Source organism: Protopterus annectens, chromosome 2.part1 (genome assembly GCF_019279795.1).
Source record: "Protopterus annectens isolate FY-2018-M chromosome 2.part1, PAN1.0, whole genome shotgun sequence".
NCBI lineage: Eukaryota > Metazoa > Chordata > Ceratodontiformes > Protopteridae > Protopterus > Protopterus annectens.
Genome location: NC_056729.1, coordinates 1,509,295,266 through 1,509,316,487, shown reverse-complemented (window position 1 = coordinate 1,509,316,487; position 21,222 = coordinate 1,509,295,266). Strand labels below are relative to the sequence as shown.

The 21,222-nt window shown below is 42.7% G+C and overlaps 1 protein-coding gene across 1 annotated transcript in view; it reads right to left on the bottom strand.

Annotated features, from left to right (window-relative positions):
• Positions 1 to 21,222, bottom strand: part of MEGF6 (multiple EGF like domains 6) — a 2,184,612-nt gene that overhangs the window by 1,017,715 nt on the left and 1,145,675 nt on the right. The gene's annotated exons all lie outside the window — the stretch shown is intronic.

The window sequence follows — 21,222 nt, the reverse complement described above, 5'->3', positions numbered from 1 at the left end:
ATGCTTCTGTGATCATAATCATGTGAGACATGGGAAGCTGCTGGAAGGACCATTGGGTGAAAAGCAGCCACTGGAGGATCCTCATGTGAAAACGAGCTAGAGGAGCGAGTATGATAGCTGCTGCCATGAGACATAGAGTTTGGAGGACGAACCTGGCTTGAATTCTCTTGCATGGTAATAACCTGTACATGTTGACGAATCACTACTACCCTGTCTGGTGGAAGACTCGCTGACATGTCTTTTGTATTTAAATTTGCGCCTATAAAGGTGATAGACTGACAGGGTGATAATGCAGACTTTTTGAAATTTATTGAGATACCTAGTCTGGAGCAAGTGTCGATAGTGAAGTCTCTAGCTCGCAGAAGGTGATGCCTGGTGGTAGCAGTAAGGAGCCAGTCGTCTAGATATGGAAAACCTGGAATCCTTGCCATCTCAGGTGAGCGGTAACTACTGCCATGCATTTGGTGAACACCCAGGGGGCTGTGGTGAGACCAAAGGGCAGAGCTCTGAACTGGTTATGGCTGGCTCCCAGCCGGAAGCGAAGGAATCTTCTGGAGCATCTGTCCATTTTGACATGGTAGTACGCATCCTGAAGATCTATAGAGCACATCCAATTGTCCTGACCCAGAAAGGGCATAATGGACTGTAGCATGACCATCTGAAACTTGGTTCTTTGTACAGACCTGTTCAGTCTGCTGAGATCCAGAATGGGTCTCCAGCCCCCTGTCTTTTTTGGCACCAAAAAGAACCTTGAGTAAATTCCGGATCCTTGCTGGTCTGCTGGGACTTGCTGGATGACTCTTTTTCTTAGCAGTTCTGAAATTTCTTGTACTGCTTGATCCCTTAGATTGGGTGGAACATCTGGAAGGGACTTGTATGACTTTACGGAAGTGCAAATGAAGGGTATTCTGTAGCCTCCGGATATAACTGACCGTACCCATTTGTCTTGTGTTATGTCTTGCCAGGCCCTTGGGTACAGTGATAATCTTCCCCTGACTGCCTCCAGAGGTGAGCAGTCGGGCAACCCTTCAGGGATGGTGGGAGGGCTTCTCAGAGAAGGATTCTCTGCTGCCCTGGTTTTGCGGACCCCCTCTGCCACGAGGGCGGAGTCTATTATTGTTTCCTCCTCTGCCCCTGGATGGGAACTCACCACGTGTGTCCGGCAAGGCTCCCTGAGATTTCCAGAATCACATCTGTCCACTCTTCTGACCCTTGGTATATGGTCTAGAAGGATTGGAAAAATGGACTCCCACAGCAGAGAGAGTCTTGCCTTCCTGTTCACACCTGGTAAGGGTGTCCTTCACCTGTGATCCAAAAAGAGAGGAACCATCAAAGGGGGTGTTGGTGAAAGACGCTCTGAAAGGTTCCGCAAAGTTACATAGCCGTGTGTCTCCTTAGAGCTACACCTGTGCCTGCAGCTCTACTCGCACCATCGGCTTCATAAGAAATGAGCCTCATGGAGGAGTTCACCACTGAATTAAGAGTCGCCAGCTGGGAGGCTGCCTTAGCCCGGGCCCCCTCAGCTGATGGATCTTGGGGGGTATCTCCAAGCTCTTTAAGGAGATCCCTTTGAAGATGGGTAAAGTGGCACAAGTAATTCAGAGACCTCATAGAAAAAGTCGCTGAAGAGAACATCCACTTCCCGTATCTGTCCATCATCCTGGATTCCTTGTTAGGAGGATGGACAGATGAAGATGTTTCAGCCAACTCCTCCTTTGTGGCCACCGCTACCACCATGGCATCAACAGGGACACCTTTGGTCAAAAACTGTTTATCCTGTGGTGCCGTTATGAATTTAGCGGGTCTTCTGGGGGTGGGTTCCACTGTGTCTGGAGCTGACCACGCCTTCCGAGCCACCACGGACATGAGTGGGTCGAAAGGCGGAGACACCCAGGAGGTGGAAGGTCGGGATCCAAACACATCCAGGAATACCGACTCATCCTCGGAGGGGCTTAGGGTAGTCCAGTTCCCCCTCTGCCTAAGCATCTCAAGGATGTCTGAAAAGGAGACATCTTCAGAGGGGGATCTCGGGGACCCTTCTGAATCCTCCAAGTCGGTATCTGATGTGACAGACTCAGGGGAGTCAACATGCTTCCTCTTGCATTTCCTCTTACGAGGTGGTTCCTCTGAATGATCAGGGGAGGCTTCGGAAGAGGATGATACACCCAAGGGGGTGCCCTGGAGCATTGGTTCCCCACGCTTGGGGTCTGGAGGAGGGACAGAGGCAGACGCAGGCACCATAGTGGGAGGAGCCAGTGGGGATGATCGTTGGGCTGATTCAGGAGCCAGCACGCTCCTCATGACCTTGAAGGTGTCCCTGCTCGGATGTTGAGAAGGCTCCGGTTCCGAAGAGACCAGAATCCCTCTCCGCACCGAGGGGGATGGCTCTGAAGCTGATGTAGGAGCCGAGCTCACCTGCGCCAAAGCTCCGAGGGGGAGAACGGGGTCGGACAAGGGTCCAATGCCACTCGTCCCCTCGGAGCCGACGATGGAGTCTCGGAGCCGAGATCCCTCCAAGGATGGTACCAAGGAAGTGACTGGAGCCGACGACGGAACCGAAGGAGAAGGTATCGGTGCCAGCGGTTCCACCTTTCGAACCCCCACGAGCTCCGGCTCTGAACTCAAGGGAGGAGTCGGAGGAGGAATGACTGCAGACAAGGATGGAGCCGAACCCTGTTGAGGGGGGCTGGACAACATTTTAGCTAGGGACTGCGATTTCAAAAGCTTGCTGACCACTCTCTCCAAGTCATGATCTGACAATCTCGATGACCGAGAAGAGTGGGAGGACCGATGACTGCGCTCCGATTGGAGACCTCGGAGCCGAGCGTATCGACTCCAGGGAGGGAGACCTAGATCTCTTTCGACTCCCTGCTGACTCCGAAGTGTGTGTCAGAACCAACTGAGAGGCAGGCACATCGGTTCCAGCCAGAACCGAGGCAGAAGTAGCAGCTTCACCTAACGACAGCTCCGAACTGGGAGTCGAAGGTTTAGGTGGCTTGGAGGACTTCACGGGCTGAGCCTTAGCCGGTGACTCCTCATGTTTGAGCAAACCCCATAGGATTAACTTATTCCTACGCTCCTGCAGGACTCTTGGACTGAAAGCATGGCAAACCAAACAAGAGTCCTGCAGGTGCACGGTGCCGAGACAATAGACACAAGAAGTGTGACCATCTGTCAGAGACATCTTCTGACAGCATGAATCACACTTCTTGAATCCGGACACCTTGGTATCCTTAGACATAGCTAAAGAAGGAATACCAGACAAAAAGCACAACTATAACAATTCTTGTATAGTAACTATAACACACACACACACACACACACACACACACACACACACACACACACACACACACACACACACACACACAATTACTATACCCAAAACCAGTCAAGTATACACACAATAGTCTAACAACAACAAAAGACTAAAGTAAGTAAATACTAACAATATATATATATATATATATATATATATATATATATATATATATATATTTTTTTTTTTAAAGAAAAGATATGTTAGCCTCTAACTTAAACGGCTACTTCAGAAAAGAGAGAGGGGAGGAGGGGAAAACTCTCTAACTGAAATGAGTTTTCTGAAGGGAAGGGGAATACAGGTAAGGAAAGGATATATACCTAAACAAAGATACCCCAAGAAAGATAGTATACTACGATTTATAAACTACACTAAACCTACTAGTTTTTTTATCAAAACAACAGATAATAATAAGAAAATATACGACCTGAGCCAGTAAGACAACCTCGCAGCAGAAGTGGCAAACAAAATCTGGGTATCTAGCACCAGGCATCATGAGATATGGGGTGGCCTCGAGCCAGTATGCAGCTCTCGAGCTTTTGAAGATGGCCGAGTCAGAGCTGGGGATCGGCTCTGAACCCAACCAGCAAGAATGAAAGCGAGATAGACAACTTAACATTGTGTGTTTCAAAGGTGAGTTTGTCGTCAATTGTAATGCCTAGTAGTTTGGCAGTTTTTACTATTTCTATTTCAGTTCCATCTTTAGAGAATATTTTGAAGTCTATACCTGGTTGTCTTGAATTTGTTTTTTTGGCATTTAGTAGCAGTTGTGAATTGTTTAGCCATGATTCAATCTCTCTAAAAGCATTTTGAGTAACTGTGAGGCGGTCAGAGAATTGTTTGAAGAAGGGATTATTGTCGAATCATCAGTGTATTGGATAGTTTTACCTAGTTGGGAGACTTTATGGAGGTCGTTAATAAAAATATTGAAGAGTAATGGTCCCACAATGGATCCCTGTGGAACTCCTATGTTGTTTGACAGATAATCAGATTAGACGTTATTCCACTTTATAGACTGTTGTCTATTGTTTAGATATGATGTAAACCAGTTGAGGGATTTGGGGGAGCAGCCAAGTTTTGTTAATTGGATCAGAAGTTTAGTATGTGATACTATGTCAAAAGCCTTAGATAGATCCAATAAGATTACTGAAGTGGGGTGACCTGTGTCTAAGGCTTTGTTAACAGTATTGGTGAATGAGAGCAGGACTGTAATAGTGCTGTGCTCTGGGCAGAAGCAATGCTGAGTGGGAGACAGAAGATCATTGTCAATGAGATATTTGAGTAATTGTGTGTGTACACACCAAGGATTTTGGATAACGAGGAAAGTATAGAGATGGGTTGATACTTTGAGAGGTCGTGAGAGGTTCTGTCTTTATGTAGTGGAGTAATAATAGATTTTTTCCATAAATATGGGATGCATCATTCTGCAAGAGAGCATTTTGTAAGAATACTAACTGGATATGCAACTGCGTTTGCTGCTAGTTGTAAAAATTCTGGGAGAACGTTGTTTGTGGAAAGAGAGCATGGTTTAATTTTTTTTTAAGAGTTTACATATGAGAAGTGTGGGTACTGGTTGAATAGAAAATGAGTAAGTTGTGGGTGGACTGGAATTATTGTCAGGAATGAGTGGTGCATTGTCATTTTATATGACATTATTAGTATTCTGAGAGTATGGGTTTAGGCTTGTTTTGGAGTCTTTGACTAATTTTTGGATGGTGGTAATAAAGTGGGTATTAAAGTCATGGGAAATTTGCTGTGGGGTCTTTTCAGGTGCAGGAGATGTATTTTGTAGAGTGCCAGGATTGAGACTGATTTCTAGAATTTCTTTGGATTATTTTGTAAGGTTGTTAGCTTAGAGGAGAAATATTTTTTTTAATCTTGTATTACTAGCTTCTTGGCTTGTTTTCTGAGTTGTTTGAAATTAATTTCATTTTGCTCTGTTCCATCTTTTTGCCAAGTTTTCCATGCTTTATCTCTATGAAGGAGGCATTGTTTGGTCAGTTTTATTAGCCATGGGGTGTGATTCACTTTGTTCGCTTGATACGTATGGGGGCTAAGCTATTAAGAGTATCCAAGAACAGCTTATTAAAGTAATTAACTGCCTCATCTAGGGAAAGAGTTTTTAGTGTGAGCCAGTTATGGGATTTTAGAATGTTTTAGAATTTATTTTGGTCACTGTGGGTGAGATTCCTGGATGTTTTATAGGAGTGTGTTTTGAGTATTTGAGGGTGAGTCCTGTGAGTGCATGCTGGGAGGGGGTCACAGTACATTGGGTAGGGTGCCAGGGTTAGAGTAATTGTGAGGGTAGGTAACTAATATCCAATCTAAGACAGATTCTGATCCTGTAGATAGGCCATGGGTGGGAGTTTTGATAAGCTGAGTAAAGCTGTGTAAATGTATGCTGTTGGCTGGGGAATTGGGGGATAAGATTTTGCCAATTATTACTTGTATCGCCTAGGATTATAGTTTCATTTGATACATGTAGGTTTATCCATGATATAAATTCCTATAAAATGGGAATGTTCTGGCCTGGGGGGCATATAGACTACTGTGATAGTTAGGGTTTTTTGTTGTTAATATGAAGAGATGTTAAGGAGGCTCTGAGATTCAGGGAGTTTTGATATATTAATGCAACACCGCCACCCTTTCTGCTGAGTCTATCAGAATGAATTATGTTATAGCCTGGAGGGAGAATTTCAGAAATATGTGGCTTTAGCCATGTTTCAGTTACTGCGACTATATCTGGGGTGTGGGTAGTTAGCCAGGTATGACATTTGGTAATTTTATTACAAATGCTATGAATGAGTTAGATTTTTGGGGATGGTTTGGGCCAGGGTTGGGGTGGATGTCCCCACATTGAGTAAGTGAGAGGAGAAGGTGAATAATAGCTTGGGCATGATTGTTCTTTGCGAGGGGTCTGGGGTATTGTGAGAGGCAGAGTTTAAGTTTGGAGTTGGTAGGGAGAAGTTTTGTTTGGGTGAGAGTAAGGGTATGTGTTGAGATTAAAGAAGGTGAGATGTCAGAGTAACTGTTATCATTTTGTGAGTGCTGGATGACTGTGGAGATGGGCTTAAGGTGGCATATATAGAGGTGGTATGGAATAGTAGGCCTAGAAGAGAAGTGCAGGTGAGAATGAATAAAAGGAATTGTATGTGTTGGGAGTGTACTAGTGAGGGAACCCATCTTAAGGAAGACAGAAGTGTGGGTATGTGGGAGTAGGCTGTAGGGGGTGTGTTTTTTGAGGTAATGGGAGGTTGTTGATCTGGTAATGAATGGGAGGGGTGAGGGAAGTAATAAATGTAATGAAAGAGGGGGTGGTTGGGAATGGGGGGTAGGGTAGAGGAGCAGAGTGAGTCCGGAACGAAGTGGAGGGCGAACAGAGTGGGTTGGTTTGGACCTCGGAAGCCCTAACAGCCCAAGAATCCAGCAAAAAAAATCTCCACACAGGTAGGAAGAAGTGCAAAAAAGCACCTAGATAGACAGTATGTGTCTTAATGTGGTCAAAAAGGCTAGTGTATAATTTTAAATATGATAGAAGGTGGGAAGAAGGACATAAAATATGGTCAAGAAGGCAAGTGTATGATATTAGAAATGGCAGAAGGTGGAAAAAAATATGATCATGAAGGCAAGTGTATAATTTTAAATATGGCAGAAGGTGGGGAAAAAAGCAACTGGAGTTAAAATTACCTACGGCTAGATAAAACAGAGGAGCCAAGGACACCAGGTAAACAGATAACAGAAAGGGAGCACTAGCTATAGGAACCTTCCTTTTTACAGTGCCCTTCTACAGTGTGGTAGATAAAGCTAATATATTGGGGGACAGTACAGCAGTGTTACAGGGCTAGGAACAGGTAAAAAACAGGGTCACACAAGACTAAACAGTAAAGTTAGAGAGTTAGAGTGGTTGGAGTGAGATGGGGGAAAAAGGAGTACAGAGGTTTCTTTGTGGTGTGCTTCTATGAAAAAAACTAGGACAGTGCAGTTACAAAATCAAAAAAAGAGCTGGACATACAAGATGTTTTATCTGTATTTAGTGTCCTACAGCAGGATGTTACACTTGGGCAGAGTTGACCACGGGTCTTCTGGGTGGCAAGGTCTACTAAGGAATGGAACACAATAATTTACAATTAGCAAAAAGCCTAGACATTTCATGAATGTATAGTTAAGACAAAAAGCATTTTCAACACTGTTATGCAGTATTCCTTGAAGGTATGACTACTGCAAAATATATTAGGGATATCAGTGCCTTTGTATTACATTAACAATAGTTGAAGTACAGCAATACAGCAAGAAATGCTTTGTTTCAATGTAATAACATTACGATACAGCAAGTAGTAATAGCAACCAAAACAGTAAATGAGCAGACAGTCTTATTGCATAGAAATGCTAAACCACAATGTCCATGAGCTAGTGTAGGGTTTACTAAGAAATTAGCATACCTAGTAGCTGTAGCATATACCAATACTTAATTTATATCTAGATATATCAGATGTGGATATAGAGTTAGTAGTTATGCTGTAAGCACCCTCCTTGTAAAAATACAGTGCTACAATATGATTGTGACTACTAGAAAAGAAATATCTGCTCAGATAACTAATTGCTATGCTTCTTTAACTTCAGTCGCAAAGAAACACCTGTGCACAGCTGCATTATGCATCTCACTACATTTTACTTGAGGTATAGACCTTGAAAGTGGCTATAAATAAAACAAACAAACTGAAACTGAACCAAAACTGATGAAGCCACTATTGCATGGAATTTTAGCTTCAATGGCACAAAGTGCCTAGGTGCAGCTACATTATTCACCCTTCTTTGGTATGAGAAAATAGTTTTAGTCAATGTTCCCAAGCTACTCGCAGGATCTGCATGCTGGAACACTTCAGGCAGCAATATCTATATACATTAAAATAAAAAGCATTTAAGAAGGACTGTACAATCAGTGATGTTACTTACTGTAATGCTAAAACATAAAGCAGAAAGAAAACTACTAATGCGCAGTATATACAAGAAATACATACAAAAACTTACAGTGGAAGCACACTGCGAAGAAAACACTCTATTCTAGGAGGTAGGGAAAATTCTAAGATGGCACCAAGGGACGGGGCAGGTTAAGTAAACTCGGTTGTGACCAGTTAGGGGTTGAAAAAATGGAAGAGAGGGTATGGTTAAGCATGAAAGAGGTGGAATTGACTAAATCTAAACTGTTTTGAGAAACAGTGCAAACACATTAGCCCAAGTCAAAAACATTCTGCAAAATTGGGGACAGTTGGGGAAGTATACAAATGAGGCATTTGATCCCGACTACAAAATTTACATTTTAATTCGTAACTTAAAGTAGAAACTTTTAGTTGAAATGCAAGATTTTCCAGGACAAACCACATCCACAGACAGTGCAACAACTGAACTTCATTTTTTTTTGCCAAAATAAAACATTATTTTTATAGTATATGATTTACTTATGCTGTTTTAGATTGATACTTAAGTCCTATGCATGTAGCATCTTACAGATATTCTCTACTTGTTGCACGGCACACGTATGCATTTGCAAATTATTAACCTTATCTGATACAAGTTATACATTCTTATTAATGAATGAGAAATCATGAACTCAGACAGTTATAAATTACCCAAACATTAAATCAGAAATACATAAAACTATTCACCTAACAGTATATCTTCTAAACTTCTTCGAAGCACTGCTGCACAGTGATGCACTTTAAAAACAAAAACGTAAGCGTACATGCACTGCAAACAAAACTACATCTGCACTGAATATATCTTAAAGGAAATGGGGAACATTTGCATCTGTAGAGTGCAGTTGCTGAAGTCCAGTCAAATCATGTTCAGTTTAGTGATGTATGCTTGTCCGAGAAAATTGCTTTGCTCATACGTTTCAACCTCTTAGCATAAGAAATCTGGGCAAAACATAAAATAAAAAGGCCCAAAAATAGGAACAGATTTTAAATATTGCTCTTAAAAAAACTTAGAAAGTTGCTAGAACAACAAGATTTGTGTTTGCATGCATTTTACGAAATATATGAAGACTGAAACTCAAATGTATAGCATTATTTAGTGACTTCATTTCTCAGGGATTTGACCGAAAGCTACACATTTTACGAGGAACAGACTGAAAATATGAGGCAAACATCTGGACATTCTGCAAAAATCTGGACAGTTGAGAAGCATTACACACACACACACATACACACACACACACACACACACACACACACACACACACACACACACACACACACACACACACACGTGGGAGTGAACATGCATGTATATACTAGGGCTATTTTAGAGATTATCAGATATCCAAATTGTCCAAGTCATGAAAAGCATACATATTACCATTTCACATAAGTAAAGTATTATATATCAAGTTGGTTTATTTTATTTGGTGTCTCATTATCACTTCCAGTTAATATCCATATACTACCATCCCATTACTGTATCACCATTATTCTGGCCACAGTTTCTCCATTTACTACTTTTTTATTCCTTTAGTAGTCTTGTTCCACCTGATGCCCAGAGTTCTAATCCACTTAGTTCCTATAATTATTTGTTTGACCCACTTCTTGAAATACTCTTCTTTTATTGTTTTCCCTTGCATTTCATTCCAGCAACTCCATATTTAATTTTTTATCCACCATGCTTTTAATAACAACTCACTCTTTCAAGTTTTGGGTCATTCATATCCCTTTACTTCTACCCCAAATATACACAATAGTCAACCATTCTGCACCAGTGTGTCATATATTTGTTCTCCAAGTACACTCCTAATCTTTTCCCAGTCATCTAAAATGGCATTACTTCTCTACCACATGTGCAGACTATCTGCCATGCGCATTCCGTATCTTAAACCCTTTGTCTTCACCTAGGTCTTCCGGTATCAACGAGAAAAATAGCCTTAAGCTTTAACATACAAAGCATTGTTAGAAAGAAAGAAAGAAGGAAGGAAGGAATAAAAGGATGAAGGAAGAAGAAAGAAAGAAAAAAAAAGAAATGAAGGAAGGAAGGGAGGAAAGTAAGGTGTGCTGGATATAGAAATTCTTTAAAAATATTGAATATTTCCGACATATTATAGAAAATAATGTAAAAGTACACATATACATGATAACAATAATGCTATTTAGCAATGTATAAAATAAGAGAAAAAAAGAGATGTACTAAAGTAAGATTTATAGAAATTTTTAAGCATCAACTGATTGCAGAGGACAGGCTGTGGAAAGAAAAAGAATGAAATCTGAAGATCAGTTCATGAACTGCAAACTTTTGCACTTGTTAAAATCATTGTTAGTTTGTCCTGTAAGAATATTAAAGATCTGGACCCCTGAAATGATGCCAAACTATATTCAAAACAATTTAAAAATTATGTACAATGAAGAAGTAAAATACAAACAATTAGTAATTTAACAACAAAGGTGTCCATTCTGAGAAGAAATCATTATCTGACACCATTTAACATAACATGCACCTTAGCAAAAATGTCATTATTTATTTATTTATTTCAGTTTGATTACCGGGGAAGTCCACTGGGCCAAGAAGAGCCCATTTTCAGTGGAGGCCTGGGGAGAAAAGCTCCAAAGGCAGTACAACCAATACAATGTTTAAGAAGAATACAAAAGATAATACAAACAGCAAGAAAGCAAAGTAAGACACTGCAAATTCAAATTTACAATAGAATGTACACACAGTAAGAACATTGTAAAATGCATATTTACAATAAAATGTAGACACAGTAAGAACATTGAAAATGCAAATTTACAATACACTGCAAGAATTCATATAGGACACAGCAAAAGTTAAAAATTAGTAGAATTTTTTTTTTTTTTTTGCTAACTATTCAATATTGTCATCCATACAGTGAAGTTAGAGCCTGCTAAAAACATAGCTAGAGTTTGAGTGTATAAATGTGCAGGAGTACAGGGGCTTAGTCTAGGGGAACCTTGGGATTAAGTAGGGTGAAAGCAAGAACATTTCCATTTTGAAGATAGGTGTGAGAAAAGTTGGGTTTTGAAGTAGTCTGAGTTAGGTATGGTTCTAAGAGAAGGAGGGAGAGAGTTCCATTTCCTACCTAGAGAGAAGGATAGAAGATGTTGACCAGCGGGATGTTTTGGTCTGGGGATGGAGATTAGATTTTGGTGTTCAGATCTTAGAGATCGGTTGGGAATGTAAGGGGGGAGGATGTTGGATAGAGCAGGGCATTTTTCTGGGTAGAATATTAATTTATGAGTGGTTGTTAGTTGGAGATAGTCAAGGTGGTTTGGGAGTTCTAGCCAGTTTAAAGATTGAAAGGAGAGGCAGTGGTGGATTGAGTTTTTGGATTTGGTGGCGAATTTAGAGATTTTATTATAGCAAGCTTCAAGTTTAGAGGTGAGGGAGGCAGACAGATTAGTTAGGAGAGGGGCTCCATAAAGTAGAGAGGGTAGGAGGAAGCAGGTAGCTAAGGTTTGCCTGGAGGATTTGGAAAGAAATAGATTATTCCTGTAGAGCATGCCTAGTTTTTGGTGTTTTTTTTTTATATTTTGTTGAATGTGGAGGTCAAATTTAAGAAGTTCGTCTATGGTTATGCCAAGGAGTTTAGCGTAGGGGACCACACATAGCTTGGCTGAGGATGTTGAAAGAGTTTTTGTCCAAGGAAGAAGTCTTGGAAGGGAGGAAAATTAGTATTTTGGATTTATTGGAGTTGAGGGAGAGGTGGTTTTGGTGCATCCAGTTTTCTGTAGTGGAAAAAGCTGTTTGAGTTTTAGAGAGAAGTTCAGCAAAGCTGGGGGCGGCACAGACTAAGGTAGAGTCATCAGCGTACTGGATGACTGTAGTGTCAGGGAGAGCAGTGTGAAATTACTTTGATGACAGTCTGAACTGCGGTGGTGGTGCTGCAGTAGCGTTGTCGCCTCATAGCAAGACGTTGTCCCATTCGATTCTCAGCTAGAGCGTCTTCTGTGTAGAGGCATACGTGAATGGGGCGTGCCTTCGTTGAAGGTTGTGCATCAGGGCTGGTAACCCGGTACGTAAAAATCCACTAGCAATCATTAGCGGATTGGAGTTCCGCTGTGGCAACCCCTAACCGGGAAAAGCCGAAAGACACAAACAGACTTTGATGACAGTCTGAAACAAAGTCAACAATATCATTTTAACATAATTACAACAATAGCAGACTGTTTCTGTCTTACCACTGTATTTATAGAAAATGTTTTACTGACTTTTTTTCAGTTTCAATAAACATTCCTTTAAACCCGCAAATGTACGGTGTTAAGAAGGAACTCGGATTCCTATATCACTTAAAAAGCCCTATTTTTTTTTAATGAACTTGACAAATTTTTATGAATCCATCATTTGGAACTGTCAAAACAGATGCATTTTTGAAAAGGGCATTACATATTGTCTCTCATTTCAAGTTGTTTCTTATCCCTTCCTTCCTCTGGGAATTATTTGGACTATATGACATTTATGAACTAGGACTAATTTTTTAGGTGGTTGATTGTGTATTGTAGACACAAAACTGAATGCAGCATGAATGCAGTTCATGTGTGCGTGTGAGTATTTGTGTCTGTGTGTATTTGCACGTGCATGCATAATTACTTTGTCTCTTGGCATATTTTACAATGTTGTTGGGCATTTGAGAATGGTCTAGTAAATTTGTCAAAAGAAATCAACAATGACAACTAATCATCACCTGGGCAATTAGGTCAGTATTATTTTACATAAATAACAATTTTTTTAATAAAACCTGACTAAATCTGAAATTTGCAACATGTTCATGCATACAGGATTGCCCTCTTACTTAAAGAAAACAGAGATCAAGTCCTGAATATATAATAATAATATAATACAATAATAATAATAACGTATTTGCAGGCAATGAACAGATTAGATGGTTCTTTAAACTAGTTTTAGCAGTCAAAGTTTTGCTGATTGAATGCTCATGCTCACAGGCACTGTCTCGCTGCACTAACATCAACATACATGCCCTTGCACGTTGATGATGCCGTAAAAATCGGAATTTAAAGGGGCCACACGGGAATTCGTGGCACCCTGTTATTTCAACCCCACAAACAGTAAAGACTGAGGAATTCAGTATGGTTGAGAGGTATGATCCTCATGTGGAATCTCAGTAGAGGAACTAAAATTATGGCCGCAGACATAGGATCATCATAAGATTACTAGGCCAATGGCTCTGGGGCCCTTACAAGCCTAACCAAGAATTTATCTCCAAAAAAGAAACCTCAATTAGCACCTACCACCCCTGTCAATGAGGGACACAGGTGGAAGCCCTGGGACAAATTTGTGGTTTCCCATCCAGTCATCAAGGTTGCACTTGAAGAGGATCAGTGACGTACTTAGTTTAACATGTATGGGGAGTCTAGTCCAGAGACGGGGCTGCCTCTGGGAAACAAACCTCCAGCAGGTTTTTGTTAATGCCACATATTAGATTTAGGCCTTTCGATCTGGTAATGTGCAAGGAGTTAGATTACAGATATGGAGCATCTCTAGTACAGCAGGGTCTGAGATTGCTTTGTAGACGAGACACAGATCACCTCTGAGCAATCTGTACGATACCGAGTAGAGTGATAGTGATTTGAGCCTGTCCACATAGGACAGGTGTTGGAGGCCATGGATTCTCTTCGTGAGGTATTTCTGTGGCCTTTCCAGTTGGTGCAGGGCACTGATCTTAGGGCTTGTAGAATCAATCATGTTGAAATTGTTGTACTGTGAATTATCTTCTTGACCTGGAATCTGATAGTCTGTACTCTTGCAAGAGGAAGAGAAGGTGTACTGATACCGTGTTGAAAATTGCTCATATAAACTCCAGTATCTGAGAAGGTCCTAACTGAGATTTGCTGTAATTTAAGATAATTCCTAGAAGAGAGGAAGTTTGGAGTACCTGCTCTCTCCCTCTTATCAGTAGATGCCTGGTCGAGGCAGTAATGAGCCAGTCGTCTAGAAACAGAAACACCCAGAATCCCTGAAGTCTCAAGTGAACTGCTGCCACTGCCATACATTAGGTGAACACCCTGGGGGCTGTGGTGAGACCAAAGGGCATGGCTCTGAAAGTACAGTTGTGTACACGTACCATAAATGTAGATGATCTAGTGTATTCAGTGTTGCAGTCATCACATTTGGGTTATCTGCCTGCAGGTAGCCCTCAGCCAACCTGAATACCAGAGTATTTAGATTTCTACATCGGATGCTGTCACTTCTTCCATGACGTCAGGTCGTCAGGGGTATAAAACATGCAGCCAACGTCATTACATCAGTTTTTCTTGCCCCAGATGTCAGGTGACCCCACAATAGGAAGCAATTATATGGTATGGAACACCCCCAGCAAAAAACAAATACACAAGATATAATATATTCCAAATAAGAAGGAAAGGTAGAGCCAAGAGAAGTCAGGGGGCTAGAGGGAGGGTAACCAGGACTGCAACAGTGAATACACTCGAACATCTACATTTATGGTAAGAGTACAGAACTATACTATGTTCTTCGTGTTTCACTGTTGCAGTCAACACATTTGGGTTGATTCCCAAAGCTAAGGAAGGGTGGAGGCAACTAAAGAGCATTGGGGCTGGTGATCAGGCCCTGTAAGACTGCTGTGGCAAATCCAGCTCTGGATTTAGAAAAGATAGGCAGGTGGTAATGCTTGGTGAATGTATGTACAGAGCTCCAGGTAGCAGCTTCCAGGATGTCCCTGGTAGGGACTCCTCTGAGAAATGCTGTAAAGGTAGAGGCAGCCCTGGTGGAATGTGATCTTATTCCCTGTGGGGTAGGTGTTGCATGGTGCTTGTAGCAGAAATGGATGCAATTGGCTATCCATTTGGAAATGGTTTGCTTTGAAATGGCCTTCCCCTCTGCCCCTGTAGCAAAACTAACTAGCAGCTGGTCAGATTTTCTGACAGGCTTAGTTCTGTCCAAATAGAATCTAAGCTGTCTGTGCACGTCCAGAGAATGCAGTATCCTTTCCCCCTTATTTTGATGATTTGGGAAAAAAGTAGGCAAATGAATGGACTGGTTTAGAGCCACACTAGACACCACCTTGGGCATAAAGGATGGACTAGTCCTGAGGGAAACCCTGTCCACATGGAAGATAATGAAGGGTTCCACTGCCATGAGGGCCTGCAGTTCAGACACTCTTCTTGCTGAAGTGATGGCTAGAAGTAAGACTATCTTCCAAGAAAGGAATTTCAACTCTGCTGTAGCAGCTGGTTCAAAGGAGGGGAAGAGTGAGTTTTTGTATAGACTAGAGCGGGAGCTCTCCTGGGGGCCTTACATTTTTGGCTCCTCTAAGGAATTGTTTTAGCAGGGGATGAGAGAAGAGGGGTGGCTCAGTATTATAATATGCTGAAATGGCAGAGGCATGAATCTTAATAGAAAAGAAAGATAGGCCCTTGTGGGTTATTTCTGTTAAATATTCTAGAATATGGGATAAGCAGGGCACCATTATACCCCTCCCCTGAGCCTGACTCCAGGAATAGTATCTTTTCCACTTTTCTGAATAGGATTTTCTGGTACTAGGCCTCCTTGCCTCAAGAATGACATCCAGCAACTGCTTACTGGGGGCTGCTAGGGGTGATCTCAGGGAATTAACCAGGCTGCAAGGTTCAGGGTTTTAAGCTGAGGGTGCAGAATCTGGCCCACTTGTTGGGACAGCAGGGAAGGGGTCTGAGGCAGGTGCCATGGTTGTAGCAGTGTCAGACCGCAAAAGGGGATACCAGTGCTGGCGTGGCCAGTCTGGGGCAATCAGTATTGTCCTTGGCTTGTCTTGTTTGATCTTTAGTAGAACCTTCGAGAGGAGAGGCAGAGGGGGAAAGGCATACATTGAGAGGCTTTCCCAGGTAAAGGACAGGGCATCCACTTTCCAAGCTTGACTGTGGGGAGTTCTGGTGCAGAATTTGTTCAATTGGTAGTTCTGAGGGGAGGCAAACAGGTCTATCTCTGGTACCCCCCATTTCTACCTCAAGAGCCTGAATATTTTAGGTTACAGTTTCCATTCGTGTGGGTCTATGAGATTTCTGCTTAAGTCATCTGCCAGTGAGTTTAGTTTGCCTGACAGGAATTGAGCTTGCAGGTTCACTTGGTAGTTCAAGGCTGTGTTCCACAGAGCCATGACTAGTCTGCAGAGTGGGTAGGAATGGGTTCCCCCCTGCTTGTTTATGTACTACATAACTGTGGTGTTGTCTGTCTTTACCAACAGTTGTCCTGGAAGAATAAGGTCTTTGAAGGCTGTCAGAGCATTCTGTACAGCTAACATTTCTTTATGATTGATTTGCAGGTGCATCTGTTTTGGGTTCCACTTGCCCTGAATGCACTGCCCTGCCATGTGAGCCCCCCATGCATAGTCTGATGCATCTGTTGTTAGGGTTTGGGTGTCAGGGGGTAGAGTGAAAGGGAGTCCCTTGTTGTGGTGGCAGGCCTCTGCCCACCAAAGGAACTCTGCCTTTAGACAAGGAATGATAGGAATCATTGTTTCCAGGTCCTGAGAACGTTGACACCATAGACTTTTTAGATACCGTTGAAGTTTCCTCATATGTAGTCTTGCGTATGGAATTAACAGAATGAACCCCAGGGCTTGCAGGATTTTCCTTACAGATAGCTGGGTTTTTGTGGCCAGTAGGTTGAAGTAGGTTGTCAAATAAACTTGTTTCTCCGGAGTGAGGAATGCCACCTGGGAAGTTGTGTTCAAGCTTGCTCCCAGGAATACAATCTGCTGGCAGGGTACTAGGTATGATTTCTTCTCATTGATGGTGTACCCCAGTGAGGTTAGAAGTCTCTACAAATGCCAGGTGTTGTAATAGCAAGTCCTGACTTTCTGCCTGAATCAGGCAATCGTCCAAGTATGGGTAAATCTGAATATTTCTCTGCCTGCAAAATGCAATGGCTGGAGCTAGGCACTTTGTGAATAGCCTGGGCACAGTAGATAAGCCAAAGGGAAGTGCAGAGAACTGATAGTGCATGGAGCCCACCCTGAAACATAGGTATTGTCAGCAGGATTCTCTTACTGGGATGTGCAGGTAAGCTTCTTTCAAGTCTAGGGTTGCCAGCCAGGCATCCTTGGCTAGCATAGGAAGAAGCTGTTGAAGAGTTAGCATTCTGAATTTTGGAACCACCAGAAAGGTGTTGAGAATAGACAGGTCCATGACAGGACGCCAGGAGTTTTTTTTTTCTGGGAACCAGGAACAGTCTTGAATAAAAACCTTGTCCTCTTTGTTCTGCTGGGACAGGTTGAATAGCCCTGATACTGAGGAGAGAGAGAGAGCACTTGTTTTTGGGCCTCCGCCCACTGATTTAGGGGGAGGTCTGGCCATCCACTTGGGGTTGGTAGGGAGTGGAAGTGGAACCTGTATCCTAGGGAAACTATGTTTAAAACCCATTTGTCCTGGGTAATGAGTTCCCAGTTTTTTGCATGCAGGGCGAGCTTTCCTCCTAAGGGAACAAGTAATTGAGCAGGGCTTGGAAGAGATAAGGATAAGTCATTGGGCCATTTTTCCATAGGGAAGTGGCTTACTACACCCTGCTATGTCTTGGTGGTCTGCTGCTCCTGGGTTTGGACTGAGAAGGCCTTGAAGGGACTGGAAAAGACAAGTTCTTTGAAGGCCAATGCCTACTGAATCTAGGAGGCTGTACTTGTAATAAATCTTTAACAGTTTGCATAGATTTAGCTTTTTCCTCCATCCTTTTGAGGACTTCTTCTGCTTTGTTTCCAAAAAGGTGGTCTTAGTTTAATGGTGCATCCAGTAATTTAGCTTTGACATGATCTGGCAAATTTTGTTCCTTTAGCCAAGCATGCCTTCTAAGTACAGACCCAGTGACAGCAGCCCTGCAAAGGTGCTTCTAAAGCATCGAAACCACACTGCAAAGTATGTACACCAACTTGTTCAGCAAAATGCATTAACTCTTGCAAATCTTTGTGTTCAGCACAGTCAGGAATCAAGATCATCTTCTGTTTAAGTAGTCCCATAATATGTTGTTGATACTTAGGTTCATAGGTTGGTACTAGGCTATCGGCCCTAGGGCCTATGCAAGCCTAGCCATAACAATTCCCTGGATATTTCTTCCCACAATATTTACTTCTCTGGGCCCCTGTCTAGCAGGGTGGCTGACATGATCCCCGGGGTGAATTTCCTATCTCTCATCCAATCATCAAGGTTCCTTTTGAAGAGGGCTAATAAGGTGCTTGCTTGACATGTATGGGCAGTCTACTCCAGAGTATGGGGAGTCTCTGGGTCAGGAACCTATCCCTCCAGCATGTTTTGTTCATTGTGATGACAAGGTTTAGATCCCTGGAGCATGTGGCTCTGAGGGATTGGGATTTCTTTAAGAGGAGCATGTCCAACAGCTCAGGGTTTGGCATGGCCTTGTATGTTAAGCAGAGATCGCCTCTGAGTAGACGATATGCCACAGAGTATAGCTGGAGTTTTTTTAGAAGGTCAGCATATGGCATCTGCTTTAGGCCTGTAATTTTTTTAGTGAGGTATTTCTGTGGCCTTTCCAGCTGTTGCAGATGTCTTGTGAGGTACATACCAAACGGGGCATTATACTCTATAATGGGTCTAATGAGGGATGAGTACAGTGGGACAATGACCTCCTTTTTTCTGGATGAAAAGCCCTTAGTGATGAGGTGTGCCACATAGAAGGATTTCCTGACTGTTGTGGCGATGTGGTTATCGAAAGTGAGATCACTGTCCACCTGTGTCCCTAAGTCTCTCATCACACTTTCGATGTTTAGCGTCCTGCCACCTATGTGGTAATTCATGGGTACATGTTTTTTTCCAAAGGGGATAACTGTACATTTCTTGGCATTAAGCTTGAGCCCATGGCTCTGGCACCAGGCATCTGTTTCTATAAGGCCTTTTTTGGGAATTCAATAATGGCTCCCAGTTTGCAGTCATCTGCAAACTTTGTTAGCCAGAGTCCCTTAGTGTTGGCCTGTACTTCAGAGAAGTAGATGCCAAACAAGAGTGGTCCCAGGACTGAACCCTGAGGTACTCCACTTATCACTTGTCTGGAGCTGGATTTGGAGTCAGCTACTTTTACAGTCTGGGTTCTGTCAGTAAGCCAGTTGGCGACCCATCCAGTGATGTAGGGATTTATGCCCAGCTTAGTAAGTTTATCTATGATTCCAGAGTGGGGGATGGTGTCGAAGGCCTTGGCAAGGTCCAGATAGGCTGTGTAGACCACCTTACCCTCGTCCACAGCTCTGGAGACTGATTCGAAGAAGTCAATCAGATTCAGGAGACAAGATTGGCCCTTCACAAACCCAAACTGGGTGGGGTCCAGTGTTTGAAGGTTGCCAATGTCTTTGTTTACAAGTTCCATGATAATGCGTTTCATGCCCTTGCAGATCAGGCTTGTCAGACTGATGGGACGGTAGTTCTCGGGATCAAAGGCGGATCCTCCCTTGTGGAGTGGGATAACTGTAGCTGTGTGCCACTCAGTGGGCACAAAGCCTGAGGTGAGTCTATGATTAAACATGACACTTAGGTGAGGTGCCAGTTCATTTTGTAGTTCATGTAGTACACAGCCTGGGATGTCATCTGGTCCCATGGATGCTGTATTCTTAGCTTTGGAGAGTGCGGTTTCTACCTGTGTGGCTGTGATTATCGGAATTTGGCAATCTTTTGGTATTAATATAGGCCCTATAGGGGGTGACGAGGGGGTGAAGTTGGCACTAAATCAATCTGCCAGGATATTGGCGATATCCTTGGGATCAGTATATTTAATGCCATTCTGTTGTAGCTCAGGGCAGATCTGAGCATTGCCATTTAGATTCTTGACATAACTATAGAATGCCTTGTGGTTGTCTTTGGAATCTTTGGCAATTTTATTTTCATAACTAGCTTTTGAGGATTTTATGAGGGATCTCAGCTTCTTACTGAGGCTGGTGAGGGAGTTTTTTGCATCCTGGGATTTTCTTCTTTTCTGCAACAGTTTCTTCCTTCTGTTGTATAGTTTGTTTATAGCAGGGGACCACCAGATTGGCTTCCTTTTTTTGGAGAAGAGCATCTTGGTTCTATTTGGGATGGCACGATTCATGCACGAGTGGATGTGCTCTTACAGTGCCTTAGTGTAGGATTCTGCAGTCGAACTTCCAGATCCCGTCTGCATGGGTGTTGTGAAGTTTGTCACTTCTGACTTCAGTACCATGAAGTTGGCTTTGGAGAAGTTTTTTAAGGAGGTTTCCTTACTGGGGGGAGAAGGTGGGATGTGGATGTCAAAGGTGATTTTCTTATGGTCAGACCTGACCAATGAGGGGGTGACCACTGGTATGGAGCATCTATCTCCCATGTTGGTAATGACCAGGTCTAGGATATTGGATCCCCTGGTGGGACAATGGATTAGTTGGTCTAGGGCATTGCAATTTATGAATTCCAAGAACAGTTGGGAAAAGGAGTTGGTACCCGAGTAGTTTTCCCAATTAATGGCAGGGTAGTTGAAATCACCCAGTATTAGGGTGTTTGGTTGTATCTTAATATTTTCCAGTATGTTTAGAAAGGTGTAGTGAGAATCTCGGGGCATGGTCGGGCATATGTAGCAAACTGCAGTTTGGATTGCAGTCTTACCTAGTGTTAATTGCACCTGGAGAATTTCAGATGCATTGTGTTGGGCAACTAGCCTGGAGGTGTGAATATCCTTGGTGAATATGGACACTCCTCCACCTTTAGTGTTTCGGTCTTGGTTTGGTGGCCGAAAAGTGTGGTAAGAATTGTAGCCTGGTATTGCAGGGGTGCTCTCTGGAGCCTTGAACCAGGTCTCAGTTACTGCACAGATATCGATGTTCTCCATTTTTAGGAGTGCCTCGAGAGAGTGCATTTTGAGGTTTAGACTTCTAGCATTGAGTAGCATTACCTTCAGATTTTGCATGCTTGTATCTGTTACGGTGGTGGTTTTATCCTTTG